General features: G+C 44.2%; 1 long non-coding RNA gene across 2 annotated transcripts in view; it reads right to left on the reverse strand.

Annotated features, from left to right (window-relative positions):
* Positions 1-200: 200 nt before the first annotated feature.
* Positions 201-15566, reverse strand: part of LOC115098145 — a 105259-nt gene continuing 89893 nt past the window's right edge. For both annotated transcript variants that reach the window (XR_003858432.1, XR_003858431.1), the window contains one exon: positions 201-247. This is a non-coding gene — a long non-coding RNA (uncharacterized LOC115098145). The remainder of the gene's footprint in view (positions 248-15566) is intronic.

Consider the following 15566-nt stretch of genomic DNA (forward strand, 5'->3'; position numbering starts at 1 on the left):
AAAGAGAAAGTACGTTTCATTTATTATTCTATAATAATAATAGAGAATAGCCACATATTCTATAATAATAATAGAGAATAGCCACTGCCATTAGCAATGGTTACATGGAATAGACTTAGTTTTTGGGTACTTGCCAGGTTCTTATGGCCTGGATTGGCCACTGTTGGAAACAGGATGCTGGGCTTGATGGACCCTTGGTCTGACCCAGTATGGCATGTTCTTATGTTCTTAAACAGCCTTCCAGGCCCTAAAATTGAATTCTGTACATCACTTTGTGCAGTCTTAAAACCATTACAAACACAACAGTAGAAAACTAAAATCAATGTCATCAGACACTGCAATAACAAATTACAACTACAACAGAAATATTAAATATAATTGCCAATCAGCAAATGCCACTCCACATCCCCAATCCAACCCACAATCACCCAGAGTTCCATAAATACCATACCATATACTTTTATAAAAACATGCCCTTCAGAATACAACCATAGGAAACAGTCACGTTTTCAACTTTTTCCTGAAGGATGAGGAAATTATGCTCAAGTCTGATCTCTACTAGACACCTATTTCACAGTGATGGAGCCACTACAGAGAATGCCCTTACTCTCAAATGTGCTTTTCAAGTTTCCCTATGTGGAGAAACACATAGTAATGATCCTTTATTTGGCCTCAGTTGATATATTGGAAAATACAATTATTTTTAAATATATAGGGCTTATTTTCCCTGTCAAATGTGCTGTTGATGCAAAGTACCCATGGACATTTCCTCCTGGTTTTTTTTGTGTGTGGGTAGATTTTCTATGGAAAACAACCCGTGTAGATTTGAAAATACAATCTACGAATATTCTTTTTTTTGTTTCTGCCCAAAACATGTCCCTGGGAATGCCTTCCTTAAATGTGGCTGAAAGTTCAGGAGATGTAGAAACTTTGAGCCAATAGATTTAGCCAGATATTCAGCTGCAAATTAGCCAGATATATGTGGCTGAGTATCTGGCTAAAGATAACAGTGTAGATTTACCCGGTTATCGTTACTCACTCAGTGTTTGCATTCTGATCCTGCTATGTTGGGTTCTAGACCTCCCAAACCAGTGCTTCACAAACTTTTCAAACCCAAGGCACACCTACATTAACAAAAATGCTGTGTGGCATGCATCCTTTACAGAACAGGCAATGTGGACATGGTGAGAACTCATATGGCCAAAAGAAGAGCTGGGAAAGCACTGAAAGCCCCACCAGTCTCTCTTCTTTAATTTTAAAAAACAGGGTAAGAGGAGGCAGAGGCACAGGTGAACTTGTCACAATGGACCATCTTCCTCTATATACAAGCTCAGGATAAGAAAGAAGTCTGTGTGGTGCGGGCAGCTGGCTAAGGCCTAGATTAATCATTTTGCGATAAATATAGCAAAAATAGCGCATAACTATTTTACCACAACATATTGCAAGCTGGAGAGAGAGAGAGAAAGAGAGAGACTCTGTAGAGGCTCACAAAAAAGTTGAGAAATTGCTACATATCTGATAATTTCCTTTTCTGTAGGACAGTCATATGGATCCAGAACAAGTGGGTTATGCACTCTTACCAGCAGATGGAGATGGAGCAAGCTGACGTCACAGTATATAAACCCTTGCAGTGACATCAGCCTGCCAGTATTCTCTTCAAAAGCAACTGTGAACAGACTAGCAAAAGACTTGATTAAAAACAGATAACCATGTCAATACTCAGCCAACAGGCAACACTGAGCACAGATAAGGACATAAGAACACTAGTCAAGGGACTGGAGTAACACTTGCCAGTAATCCCTGTAACATGTAGGTATACAGGAGAAGCAATATGCAACTGTACGGCAGCCAAGGGAGGGAAGCTGGATTCATCTGACCGTCCTAAAGAAAAGGAAATTATCAGGTAAGTAGTAATTGCTCATTTCTTAGCATCCAGACAGATGAATCCAGAACAAATGGGATGTACCCAAGCTACTCCTAAATAGGGTGGGAGGCTGCCCGTGGTCCATACAAAACCACACATGCAAGGCTGCATCTTCCCGGGCCTGAACATCCAGGTGATAATACCTGGAAAAGGTTGTGTAAGGAGGACCACGTCGCAGCTTGGCAAATGTCAACAGGAGACAACCATTTCACTTCTGCCCATGACACTTCCAGAGCCCGAGTGGAATGAGCCCAAACCTCACTAGGCAGCGGCTTCCCAGCATCCATGTATGCAGCCGTGACTGTAAAAAAGTTTAGGGGTGCAGGGATCTGTCTGCTACAAGACACTGCCAGCTGCCCTCCCACCTTACTTGCAATCCGAAGTCAGGAAAAGACAACATATATTCTCCTCAGAAATAGACTTTTATTTGTCAGATTTGGCAGCACACAGCATTTAGAAAATAACAACAATTCCTGTCTCTAACATCCTGGCCACTAAGCATCAGTTTTCCCTAAAGAAAGTTCTGTATCCTGTATCATGACAGACATGCCATAAACCTTAGCCTGCTTAATATATTAACACTTATGGCTAACTTACTTACCCCTGATTCCAACTTCAGACGATACCTCTGTTCACCTCTGAAGAAGGCTCCGGCTGGAGAGCTGGAGAATGTGGGCAGGGTAGAGGCTTGCTTCTTAGGATTGGTACTGGCAGAGCAGGCAGGCTGTCCAGAAAGGAGACTTGCTTCTGGCCCGGGTGCTTGCTGGCTGTCTAGGCTTGCTCTCACCCCTTACCGTCTATGACTCCATGTCACTCTGCACCTGAGCAGGGGTCTCCTCTTTCCAATTACCTGGCCTCACCTACGGTAGTCTTCTCCTTTCTTGATAGCAGGGAGTGCTGGTCTGCTTCTCGCCCCCTCTTACTTTCTCAGGATTCGCTGTCTGGGTTTTCTCCTGGTGCTCTTTTTCTCATTTTCCTCCTTCAGGGGGTCCTTCACTTCAGCCTTTCTCCTCTCGTTGGTTTCAGGGTCGCTCCCTCCCGGGGGTCCACTGCTTCTACCTCCCTTCTTTGCCCACTGTCTTATACTTCCCAGCTGATGAATAAGCATAACCTCATGCATAACCATGCGGTGGTTGGAGGGTCTTTTGCCACATTGCAGGTCTTTCCCCCTCTCCATTAATTTGAGAGGGGTCCTGCCACATTGCAGGTCTTGTTCCCCCTCCCCATTTCTTCAGGGAAAGAACTGCCATGTCTGTATGCCAAGTTTTCTGCTAGTGTCAGCATTTTTCTCTATCTCTGACTGCCCCCTCCCCTCTAGAGTTAGGGGTCTTTCTGACCTTTGCTTCACCCATAAGTCTGACCTTTGGTTCACCCATAACTCCGGCTTATGGGCTTAAGTTGCTGTCTCTCTGTCTGCTTTTTGTTTTATTTGGAAAGACCTTTACAAATAGGCAGATCTAATAAGGTATCCTTCAGTGTATCAGGATGAAAGTTCTTCATTTTCCACTGAGACAGTACAGTTTAAAGTTCACCTGGGTATAAGTCTTTCTCTTGCCGTGACAGTGCCTGGGACCTGCCACCACACTGGCCTGTACATTTCTTTTGCTATATGATTCATATTGGTAATTCAGTGGTAAAACATGAGCTATCTCCCTACATTTCCCCCTTCTTAAGCAGGATGAGCCAGTAATGGAGCTTATCTCATTTAAGCCTAACTACCGCTACTTTGCAGACCTCAGCTATATGACATGTATGACCACCAATGATCAGTAGAAATGGTACAGTGCTGAAGGATCACTGATCCTTATAGTAAATTTAATAAAAAAATGAAAGTGAAGACTTAAGGTAAACGTTTCCTTCTTTATTCAAGGATGCTTAGAGTTTCAGTCCCCTGACATGGGCTGTGTTTTGCCACATAAGCTGTGTCAGGAGGGACAGGGGCCCAGAGGACACTGTCAGCAAAATCCAGAGAAAATAATGAATAAACATGAAACAATAAATATTCGAGTGTTGTTCTGAACATATGTCATTTGAAGATCTCCCTTTCTTTTCCCTTCTCCCTTGTTCTTGGTTCTTGTTCCCTTTCCTTCTATCTTCTCTTTCCCTCTCCCTCCTCCCCTCCTATTACCACCCTCCCTCTCTCTCTCTTCTCTTTCCTCTTCTTTTTCTTCCCCCCTCCCCCCTCCCCTCTCTCCCTCTTCCCTTTTTCCCCCTCCTTCTGCCCCGCTTCCCTTCGTTTTTGGTTTCTGCTCTTCTTTTCTTTCCTCCCCTTTCCCTTCTCCCTCCACGGCCCATTATTCCTTTGATATATATGTTTGTTCATATGCAACTACATTTCAAGAAAAAAATTAAAACATGGTTATACAAACAAGCATTTGGCACAGAGAAAAGTGACACATGACAGAAAACTATGGAAATAATAATTTTTTGCCAGCACACAGCAGAGACCTGAGAAACTGTTATGGTATGAATGTCTAGGTGAATGATTCAAGTTTTGACTTCAAATTGTAAATTATGTTTAATTTTAAAAAGGGAGAGATTGATGTTACTGGTTATTGTATATGATGTTTGTTATTAGGTAGATAAATATAAATATTGTAAACTGATATGATGGTTACATCCAAATACAGGTATATAAAAGTTTTTAAATAATAAAATAAATAAATACCACATATTTATATGCTTTTATATGTTTTTTATGTTCTCTGATCCTTTTCTAATAGATGCCAGGTTTTCATCCTTTTAAGTTATTTATTTATTTATTTATTTAGAATTTTTCTATACCGACATTCTTGAATAAAATATCAAATCATGTTGGTTTCCATATAACAGAACAGTCGCGGCTATGGTGTTACATAGAACATTTGAGCAATTGAACATTTGGGCAATGAACATAGAACAAGTTAACAATAAAAAGCAACGGTAAAATAATTCGTCAGTGAATAACATAATAAATAGAGCCACAAAGTTATTATGTTTATTTTCATTTTATTAAATTTTTAATTAGAATTGCTTGCTATATGGTGTCTTTTTTGTTATGTGGATCCTTGATCATATTTATTGTTTCATGTTTATTCATTATTTTCTCTGGATTTTGCTGACAGTGTCCTCTGAGCCCCTGTCTCTCCCGACACAGCCCATGTGGCGAAACATGGCCTGTGTTGGGGGACCGAAACTCTACTCTAAGGGGAAGATTTTATAATATGCGCATGCAAGTTATAAAATCCGGGATCAGCGCGTGCAAGGGGGTGCACAGTTGTGCACCTTGCGTGCGCCGAGCCGTGCTGTCTTCCTCCGTTCCCTCCCAGGCCTCTCTGAAATCGGAGCAGCCTGGAAGGGAAATTCCCTTCCCCCTAACCTAACCTTCCCACCCCTTCCCCTAACTTACCCCCCCAGCCCTACTCTAACCCCCCCAAACCTTTATTTCACCTTTTGCGCCTGCCTGGAGGCAGGCACAGGTTGCACACACCGGCAGACTGCCGGCACGTAATCCTCTGACCCTGCCCCCACCCCGCACAGGACCGCCCATGCCCCACCCCTTTTTGCAAGCCCCGGGACTTACACGTGTCCCGGGGCTTTACGCGCGTCGCAGGGCCTTTTGAAAATAGGCCTGGCATGCGTAACCCTTTTAAAATCCGGCCCTAAGTATCCTTGAATAAAGGTGGAAACGTTTACCTTAAGTCTTCACTTTCATTTTGGGATTAAATTTACTATAAGGATCTGTGATCCTTCAGTGCTGTACCATTTCTACTGGTTAATTACCACTAACGTACACCGCTCATCATTTCCATTTTGTATTGGCTGTGACCACCAATGATGGCATCATTAACATGAGGTAGAAATAATGCAACAATAATAATAGTCATGACATTTATAAGAAATCATAATAGTAATAATAGAATGGGAGTGGTATAATGTAATAGGATAATAGTGAATAAAATCATGTTATAATGAGGAAAGGCAAAAAGTGTAATGAAGAAAAATAAATGGGTAATAGTAACAGAAAATATATGTATGTGATAAGGAGTAAGGAAATAATGTTGTAGAAATATGAGATATGGACATCATTTCAGACTTGAGGTAGAGTGTGTGCAACCCACCTTTCCCTAGTCTGGAAAGTGATGAAGTGTGATCACTGATTATCTGGAACCTCATATGTGTATCTCATTAGGCACTTACCCTTTTAAAGTTGGTGATTGAAAATAGGATGTGGACTATGATCATCATGGCTAGGGCAAATAAGGCACAAGACAGAATTGTGATGGTTTTATTAAAAAACCAAATAAACCATAAACCATAGTCAGTTTGTAAAATATCTTCATCTCTGGAATCATAATTGTAGTCAGCAATTTCTGCTGAGTCTTGGTCTACAGACAGTTCCATAGTGTAGATATGGTCCCGAAACACATCTACCTCTGTGGGAACCAGTTCTGGTTCTAGGTAGTATAAGGACATACCCTCTACAGTAACTATTAAGTTCTTTGATACTGTGACTACAGAAACATTACTGGGTAAGGGAATCTTTCTGATAACATCATACTTGTTAGAAACAGCAAGTTCTTTCAGAGGGGAGCTAATTAACCAAACATTATTTACAACAGCAACCTTGTTTCAGAGAATTCATCATACTTTGTCATGGTAATTTTACATTTCACTTGGACGTTGACCGAGGACAAACCATACAGAGTTTCGGTAGTATCCTTAAGGAAAGGCGTAATAGGACACAACTAATGTATGTCCTTTATTTGTTGGCATAGACCTAAATTGGGAACTAAATAGTGCTGTGTGTTGTCAGTCTATTAGGCTAGTAGGGTAGGGATGTCTACATGCAGGTGTACATTGTTTGTCCATGTACCTATATTAATTACGTGTTTCAATTGGTAAACATTCTCAGGTAAAATGAAAGGCAAATTTAAAACATACGCAACCTCCATATTCTCATTGTCCACATACAGAAGTATAGCATTACCCATATGATAAGCAATCTGGACCTGGATAGGTTCAATGTTACTTCGGGTAATTTTAGCGAATGTCTGTAATGACATCTGGAGAGACTAATTAGATTGGAATCTGTCCTTTCATTTAATTACTCATGCTGTTGTCCAGCTCTCTAAACAAGTCATTGGTAAGCACTTGAATGGGCTGGATAAAAGTGCAGTCTTCGCTGAGCATGGTTTTAATGTTGGTAATGTCCTCTTAGTTATGCTTCATTGCTTGAGAATGTAGGTTAACCAAGGTGACAGTATTACTTTGTGTTTTATGTTGAGAAGTTAACTGTTCTTGTTGGTGTCGTATTTGTTTAGAGATACTTTTCATATCATCCTGCAACTCTAACAGTGTTCTACAATTTTTTTATGGACACTGTATTGGCAATGGACATGGATGTACCAAAGAGGGAACCCAGGGCAGAAAAGATAATGGATCCCACAATTAGTCCAATAAACCTTTTGGGTCAAAGTCTTTTCTAATGGGCTGGATCATGATTTTGTCCAATTGGCTAAGAATGTTCTGGACATTTGGAATAGCATATTTCAGGTGATCTTTGAACCAAGCTTTAGTTGCAGACAAATGCATGTTGGTGAGGTTAAAATGTTTCTGAATCTCATGTTGGGTGTCCAGCGACACAATATCTTTCTGGGACTGCGTGATGAGGAAGCCAGGGTGTCTTGCATTACAATACTGGAGGAAGGACCAGGCTCGACCAGCTTGGCAGCTTATGCTCCTATCACCAGCAGCACTAGGATGATCGCCCTCAGGGATTGGCTCTTCATCTGAAAAACAGTAGAGAACTACTCCTCTGCTTTATTGTTAATGTCAGTGTCATTGGGCACAGCAGTTTGATGCACAAATTTACGAGGGTGACAAGGTCTGAGCTGGTTAATGTGGACCCATTTAAGGACATTTTCACCATCAGGATTTATCTTAATTTGAATAAGATATGCGATTTGTGAGACTTTATCCACAATTGCAAAAGGTCCTTTCCAGCTAGGCAAAAATTTGCTATCTTTGGCTCTGTTTTTACTATAATTATAGTAAAAGACCTTGTTTCCAATTTCATATTCTTTAGAGATAGAAAAGTCTATTATGATTTAAAAGCTATCTCTGACATTTGTTCCAAATTCTTTTGGGCAAAGGCAAAAGTGTTTTGCTATGAAAGTCTGCTCATACAATCTCCTTGCCTGCAATATGCAAGGCTGAGATCACTTCTGCCCATTCCATAAGTTGATCAATTTCCAGCTACACCTGTTGGCTCTTGGTGCCTCCCTGCCATTAACATAAGCCGTGGTAGTGGCATTGTCTGACATTATGTGGACTGATCAACCTTGCAGTCTGCCGCTGAACTATAAGCATGCCAACCAGACAGCCCTGGCTTCCAGTTGAATGATGTTCCAGAGAGACTCTTCTGCACTCCGCCCTTGCGCCATCAGCTCCTAACAGTGAGCACCCCAACCAAGGAGACTCGCATCCATTGTCAGTAACAGCCAGTTCAGTAGGGATAGGGAGACACCCTTCTATAGGTGATCCTCCTGCAGCCACCACTGCGATTGGGAGGAGACCTCCAGTGGCAAATGGAGCTAAATTGATTGGTCCTGAGACTGCGGATTCTGCTGAGACAGCAAGGAGCGCTGAAGAAGACGCAAATGGGTCCTCGCACACAGTACCACTTCCAGGGTCACCACCATTAAGCCGAGGACCTGCAGGTAAACCCATACAGTCCAGTGCAGAATTGACAACAAGAGGCGGATTTGGGCTAGCAACTTCTGAATCTGAGTGTCCGGCAGAAACACCTTGCCTTGCTGCATGTAGAACCAAACTCCCAGGTATTCCAGCGACTGAGTAGGCCGAAGGCTGCACTTGACTAGATTCATCACCCAGCCGAGCTCTCACAACAGGGAAATCACCTTGCAAGTCATGAGGTGGCTCTCTTCCAGCAATTTGGCATGAATCAGTCAATTGTCTGATTACGGGTTTACTTGTATTCCATCCTTTCTCAACGCTGCCACAACTACCATCATTACCTTGGAAAAGGTTCTGGGAGTGGTGGCCAGACGAAAGGGCAGCGCCCAAAACTGAAAGTGGCATCCCAAAACTGCGAACCGCAGGAATCGTTGATGCTCCAGTTGGATGGGAATGTGAAGATACTCCTCTGACAGATCCAGAGAGGTCAGAAATTCCCCCAATTGTTCTGCCATGATCACAGAGCGCAAGGTTTCCATGCGAAAATGCCTCACTTGCAGATAATGATTGACGCCCTTGAGGTCCAGGTTGGAAAGAAAGGAGTCCCCCTTCTTTGGCACAACAAAATAAATAGAATATCGCACCATATTTTATTGAGATGTGGGCACTGGAACCACAGTCCTCAGCCTGAGAAGTCTTGCTAATGAATACTTCACCGCCTACTTCTTCTGCGGGAAGTGGCAGGGAGATGCCATGAACACATCCTGAGAAGTACTGCAAAACTCTAGCTCATATCCTGCTTGTATCACCTCCAGGACCCACTGAAATGATGTGATCTCGACCCACTTCTGAGAAAAGAGAGAGGCAACCCTATATCTCCTATTCCCAGGGGTGGATTGGCAAACCTTCTTTGGGAGGGTTAGGAGGATCCACCACCCCCAGCCTGCGCCTTTTCTGGGTTGTCGTGAAAAGGACTGAGATCTATCGAAGGGCTGAGTCCTCTAAAGCTCGCTCCGCTATAGGGTTGAAAGCATCCGGACCTTCTAGCACGACCTCCCATGACAAGGGAGCGTTGTGCCAGTCTCTTATCTTCCGGAAAACGAGGTTCACCCCACTTATTGGCCATCTTTCCCAACTTGCTACCAAACAAGAGCGAGCCATTAAAAGGCAACTTGGTGAGATTAGCCTTGGAGGTTGCATTGGCTGACCGACTTCTCAACCATAAGTGATGCCTGGCCGGAATGTACCCCAGAATCATCAACCTCCTGATAGAGAAGCAAATACAGCAAACCACCAAGGAACAACAAGAAACAATTTGCAAGGTCATTGCCACAGCTTCAAATGGCTGCTTAAGGATAGTATCAATCTTTCTATCATGAGCATCCTTCAAGGCCACTCCTCCTTCAACGGGAATAGTGGTCCACTTGGAGACTGCACACACAAGTTCATCTACCTTCAGAAAACAAAAGCACTCTCTTACCACTGGATCCAGAGGGTAAGGCCTTCCAAAATCTGACCCTCTTTGAAATTAGGCTCTGGGACACCCCACTCATGATCAATCCATTCTTGAATGGCTTCCATCATAGGAAAAAAACAAGAGGCTTTGCACAAAGAGACAAAAAAGATTTGTGTTTGGCTCAGAAGCGGAATCTACCCCAAGAACGCCAAGCATAGTCATGTGTCTAAGAAGTTTAATCCTTTCTTCAGGCGCAGTCCTCAACTCTGTCCCAAGCTCCTAGGGCAGAGGCACAGTTGGGAACCTTGCCTTCTCTTCGCACTGGAGTACCCCCTGATGGCAGCGGTTCTTTTGGCTGGAGAACCAGATGGCATGGGTGATGACGCCAATCCTGCCTCCTTTGAGGATGGGGAAATTCCCCCCAGATTGGAGCCATAAGGAACCATGTTGCGGTTCTTTCATAAAGATGAACTTCCAGGCTTGAATTCCCAGACCTTGACTATGTTTGGCGTTCTTGAGGCAGATTCCACTTCTGAGCCAAAGACAAATCTTTTTTGGTCTCTTTGTGCAAAGCCTCTTGTTTTTTTCCCATGATGGAATCCATTCAAGATTGGATTGATCATGAGTGGGGTGTCCCAGAGCCTAATTTCAAAGAGGACCAGATTTTGGAAGGCTTTACCCTCTGGATCCAGTGGTAAGAGAGTGCTTTTGTGGTCAGCCAAAGCAAGGGTCAGTTCCAGGAATCAGTCCAAGCGTGGTCAGGGCAAGCAGAGGTCAGTTCCAGGTATCAGTCCAAGCGTGGTCAGAGGCAAGCAGAGGTCAGTTCCAGGTATTGATCCAAACGTGGTCAAAGGCAAGCAGAGGTCAGTTCCAGATAATCAGTCCAAGCAAGGTCAGAGGCAGGCCGAGATCAGTACCGGGTATCAGTCCAAGGAGGTACTACCTGGGTAGCGGAACGTAGAACTAGACACAGGAATGAAGGAACTCAGAAACAGACGCAGGAACACTGGAACAAGCACAGGAACGCGGAACGCAGGAACACTGGAACAAGCACAGGAACAAGTACGGCAACTAGCTTCACTCTGAGGTGACGACCCGTTTGCCAAACCAAATAGTGAGCGGCTGAGCCCTGCCTTTTATGCAGGGCTCAGGTGATGTCATTGCCGAGCGCCGCGGAGAGGTTTCCCGCCGCGGCGCCTTTAAAGGTCGGCCTAGTATGCACGCGCTTGCCTGGGGCGAGGCCGAGGCTGCGGAGCCCCGACGCAAACCACGCTGTGAGGCCTGGGAACTGGAAGGAGCTGGAGACATGGGCGCCAGGCATCTGGGGCGCAGATGACTCATTGCGGGAGCCGGCGAGGAGGGAACAGGACCACCGGAGGGACGAGAGAGGTGAGCCGGCCCAGCAGTGGCCTTAGCGCAACCAGGGTGCGCAACAGAAATACCTCAGAAAATGCTATGATCTTTTCCGGCCATTTGAGGTCCTTTCCTAAATTCCTCATGCTACACTGGCTTCATTTTTTGCCAGGTCACTGGTCTCAGAGAGGACTATGGCATCATCTTCAGAGTCCTTTCTCTCTTTTCCCAATATTAGGAATTTGTCATGCATTCCTGACACTTGAGGATCCCAATGGACAATTTGACCCTTTTTTCCATTCTAAATGTGTCCCAAGTTAAATCCTTTGATGATAGGATCCTCCAGCAGAGATTTTCTGTTATGTGCATACATTTGAAACAAAAGTGGAATCTGAACCAAAAAAATCCCATTTTTTGTCTGGCTCTTCTCAATTGAAACAAATGCCTAATTGGTTAAAAAAAACAAACCAAAAACTATTTTCTTTTCATTTCAGCAAATAGTACATACTATTAACAAATACTGCACACTATTTGCCAAGAAATTTAAACAAATACACCACACTCTCCCATAGCTCCCGTGGGCCCTGCCATCCCTTACCCATCCCTCCCGTTACCCATCTTACCCCTTCCAATTGATTCCTCTTTCTTTTGTCAAATGTACAATGCATAGTAATTAGGGATGTGAATCGTTTTTTGACGATTTAAAATATCGTCCGATATATTTTAAATCGTCAAAAATCGTTAGAGCCGCGATACAATAACAATTCCCCCGATTTATCGTCAAAAAATCGTAAATCGGGGGAAGGGGGAGGGGAAGGGGGAGGGCGGGAAAACCGGCACACTTAAACAACCCTAAAACCCACCCCGACCCTTTAAAATAAATCCCCCACCCTCCCGAACCCCCCCAAAATGCCTTAAATTACCTGGGGTCCAGAGGAAGGGTACCGGTGTGATCTTTTACTCTCGGACCTCCGTGCGTTGTAGAAATGGCGCCGGCGCTACGTTTGACCTGTCATATGACAATGGCGCCGTACGGCAACACGATTTGACTGCAGGAGGTCATTCCGGACCCCCGCTGGACTTTTGGCAAGTCTTGTGGGGGTCAGGAGGCCCCCCCAAGCTGGCCAAAAGTCCCTGGGGGTCCAGCGGGGGTCCGGAACGACCTCCTGCAGTCGAATCGTTTTTCCATACGGAAAATGGCGCCGGCCATACACCGTATGGCCGGCGCCATTTTTCCTTCCTCAGGGGTGCAGCAAGCAAATTGTAATCTTGAGATCGGCACTGATTTTGAAAAATCCTCCTGTCACCGCAGGAGGATTTTTCTGACATTAACACCCTGCAGAGTCGGGTGTTTATGTCAGCGAGTGGCATGAGGACCGGAAAGGAACCCTTTGACAGGACAGGCATTTAAATAGCCATATCGGCACATTGCAGACTTGTACCTGAAAGGGAACTTCACTTTGAACATCACCTAATGCGGCATTCTACAATGAATTAATGCGGAAGATATTTCTCTGTCATCATATTCAAGTTAAGTATATTTCTAACTTGCAAACAGCTGAGTTTACACACCGGCTATATAAGAGACATTTAATCCATAAGCAACTAATGATTCAACCGCTAGCACGTTGAAGCGATTTCAAGCTCCAGAAGGTTTCCCGATACATTCATGGGAACCAGCGTGCATTTATGAAGGTTGCAGGATTTTACACAGTGTATTAGGGATGTGAATCATTTTTTGAAGATTTAAAATATCGTCCGATATTTTTTAAATCATCATTAATCGTTAAAGAGTGCGATACAATAGAAATTCCACCGATTTATCATGAAAAAATCATTAATCGGGTTAGTGCACACTAACGGGAGTTAGGACACAACCTAAAAACCCACCCTGACCCTTTAAAACTGCTCCCTTAGCCTCCATCACCCTCCCGACAGCCCCAAAAACATTTTAAAATTACCTGGTGGTCCAGCGGGGGTCCCGGGAGGGTTCTCTCGCACTCGGGCTGTCGGCCAATAAACAAAAAACCCACCCCGACCCTTTAAAACCGCTCCCTTAGCCTCCACCACCCTCCCGACCCCCCAAAAACGTTTTAAAATTACCTGGTGGTCCAGTGGGCCCCGGGAGCGATCTCCCGCTCTCAGGCCGTCGGCTGCCACTAATAAAAATGGTGCCGATGGCCCTTTGCCCTTACCATGTGACAGGGTAACCGTGCCATTTTAAAATGGCGGCGGCCGTCCAGTGCTCCTACCATGTGACAGGGGCCGGCCAATGGCATGGTTACCCTGTCACATGGTAAGGGCAAAGGGCCATCGGCGCCATTTTTATTAGTGGCAGCCGATGGCACGAGAGTGGGAGATCGCTCCCAGGGCCCACTGGACCACCAGGTAATTTTAAAACATTTTTGGGGGGGGGTCGGGAGGGTGGTGGAGGCTAAGGGAGCAGTTTTAAAGGGTCGGGGTGGGTTTTTTGTTTATTGGATCGGGCGCAGCCGATAAACAAAACCGCGATCGGGCCAGACGAAAAAAATTGCACGATTTGAATCAGAACCGGAACCGATTCCGGTTCCGATTCACATCTCTACAGTGTATCTGTCTTAAGAGCTTAACATAAGTGAGAAATAAGGATTTAATATTGTATACATTGTTTTTCTCACATAAGAGGTTGTTTTCTTGTTCTGTATTGTCCCAGTTAAGTCTATGGCATCATTCACTGTTATACACTCTAATTCTCCCATATTACTTCTTAGACTTCTGGCATTAGCATACAAATATTTCAAAGTGTGTTTTTTGTTTGTATTAACATTTCTGCTTTTCAGTTCTTAGGGATAAATTGGAATTTTTTACTCAGGTGAGTTTTTAATTACATGCACTTGGAATACTTTTGTTATTAGTGGAACCTCTCTGTTGGGATCCCCTAACTCTAATGCTTCCTTAGTATCCTTTAAAGATACTTCCCTCCAACCATGCACTGCTGAGCAACTGTTGGCTTTCCCCTTTGATTTAGTTAAAAGCTGCTCTATCTCCTTTTAAAGGTTAGCACCAGCAGTCTGGTTCCACCCTGTTTAAGGTGGAGCCCATCCCTTCGGAAAGGACTCCCCCCTTCCCCAAAAGGTTCCCCAGTTCCTAACAAAACTGAATCCCTCTTCCTTGCACCATCGTCACATCCATGCACTGAGACTCCAGAGCTCTGCCTGCCTCTGGTGACCTGCGCGTGGAACAGGGAGCATTTCAGAGAACGCTACCCTGGAGGTTCTGGATTTCAGCTTTCTACCTAAGAGTCTAAATTTGTTTTTCTTGATCTGGCAGTCTTTTCCTTTGTCCACTCAGATCCTGTTCTCTGTTTCCCTCCACTTTTAAATGTTTGCATGCACTTCTTTTCAGAATCCTGCTTCCCTGCCACTAGTGCTCCATCCCACGAGTGGCGGTACAGAGCACCATTCCATCTGCTTCTCTCCTCTGCTGGGATGGGAGAAACACAGGGCTGCGCACCATCTCTTTTCCTTCCTCACGGTGCGAGGAAGGGGCACCCGCACCACACATCATCTTCCACATGAAACAACCGCAGCGGTAGGATTATTGTCAGAAGAGTATCTCCTACCATTAGAAGGCCTTGCTGGGCTTCTAATCTTGTAACAAGAGCTTAAACTTTAGGCTGAAGGGTACAGTGGGAGTCAGAAAGTCTTTAAACAGAGTGAAGCAACATGGAATCCATCTCCTAGCGTTTCCAAACCATCTCCCTGCATTTCCAGTAGGCCATGCTTTTTTAATACTTGAAACCACTCTAGGCCAGTTGTACTAAGTATTTCTCCAAGGACACAAATTTGTAAAATCACTTCACTACCTCGCGCTCTGAGTCTGCTAATTCCTGACTGAAGGCAGCCAAGTTTCAGCCTCCAAACTCATTCTCTTGTGCTTCTTCTGGAAAATGCCCTGAAACCATTGGCCTCCAAAAAGGTTACTGTTATAATAAAACCATTCTGCTCACTCACTGGGATAATGAAGATAATTATTTTTTTTCAGAGAAAAACAATCATTTTTCCCTTCTCACATATCATGTTTTCCCACAATCAGTACTAGCCCTGAGAAGAGGAGTAGTCTAGTGATAAGAGCAGCAGACTAAGAACTAGAGAAGCCACCGTTCAAATCCCTTTA

This window comes from Rhinatrema bivittatum, chromosome 1 (genome assembly GCF_901001135.1).
Source record: "Rhinatrema bivittatum chromosome 1, aRhiBiv1.1, whole genome shotgun sequence".
In the NCBI taxonomy this organism is placed as follows: domain Eukaryota; kingdom Metazoa; phylum Chordata; class Amphibia; order Gymnophiona; family Rhinatrematidae; genus Rhinatrema; species Rhinatrema bivittatum.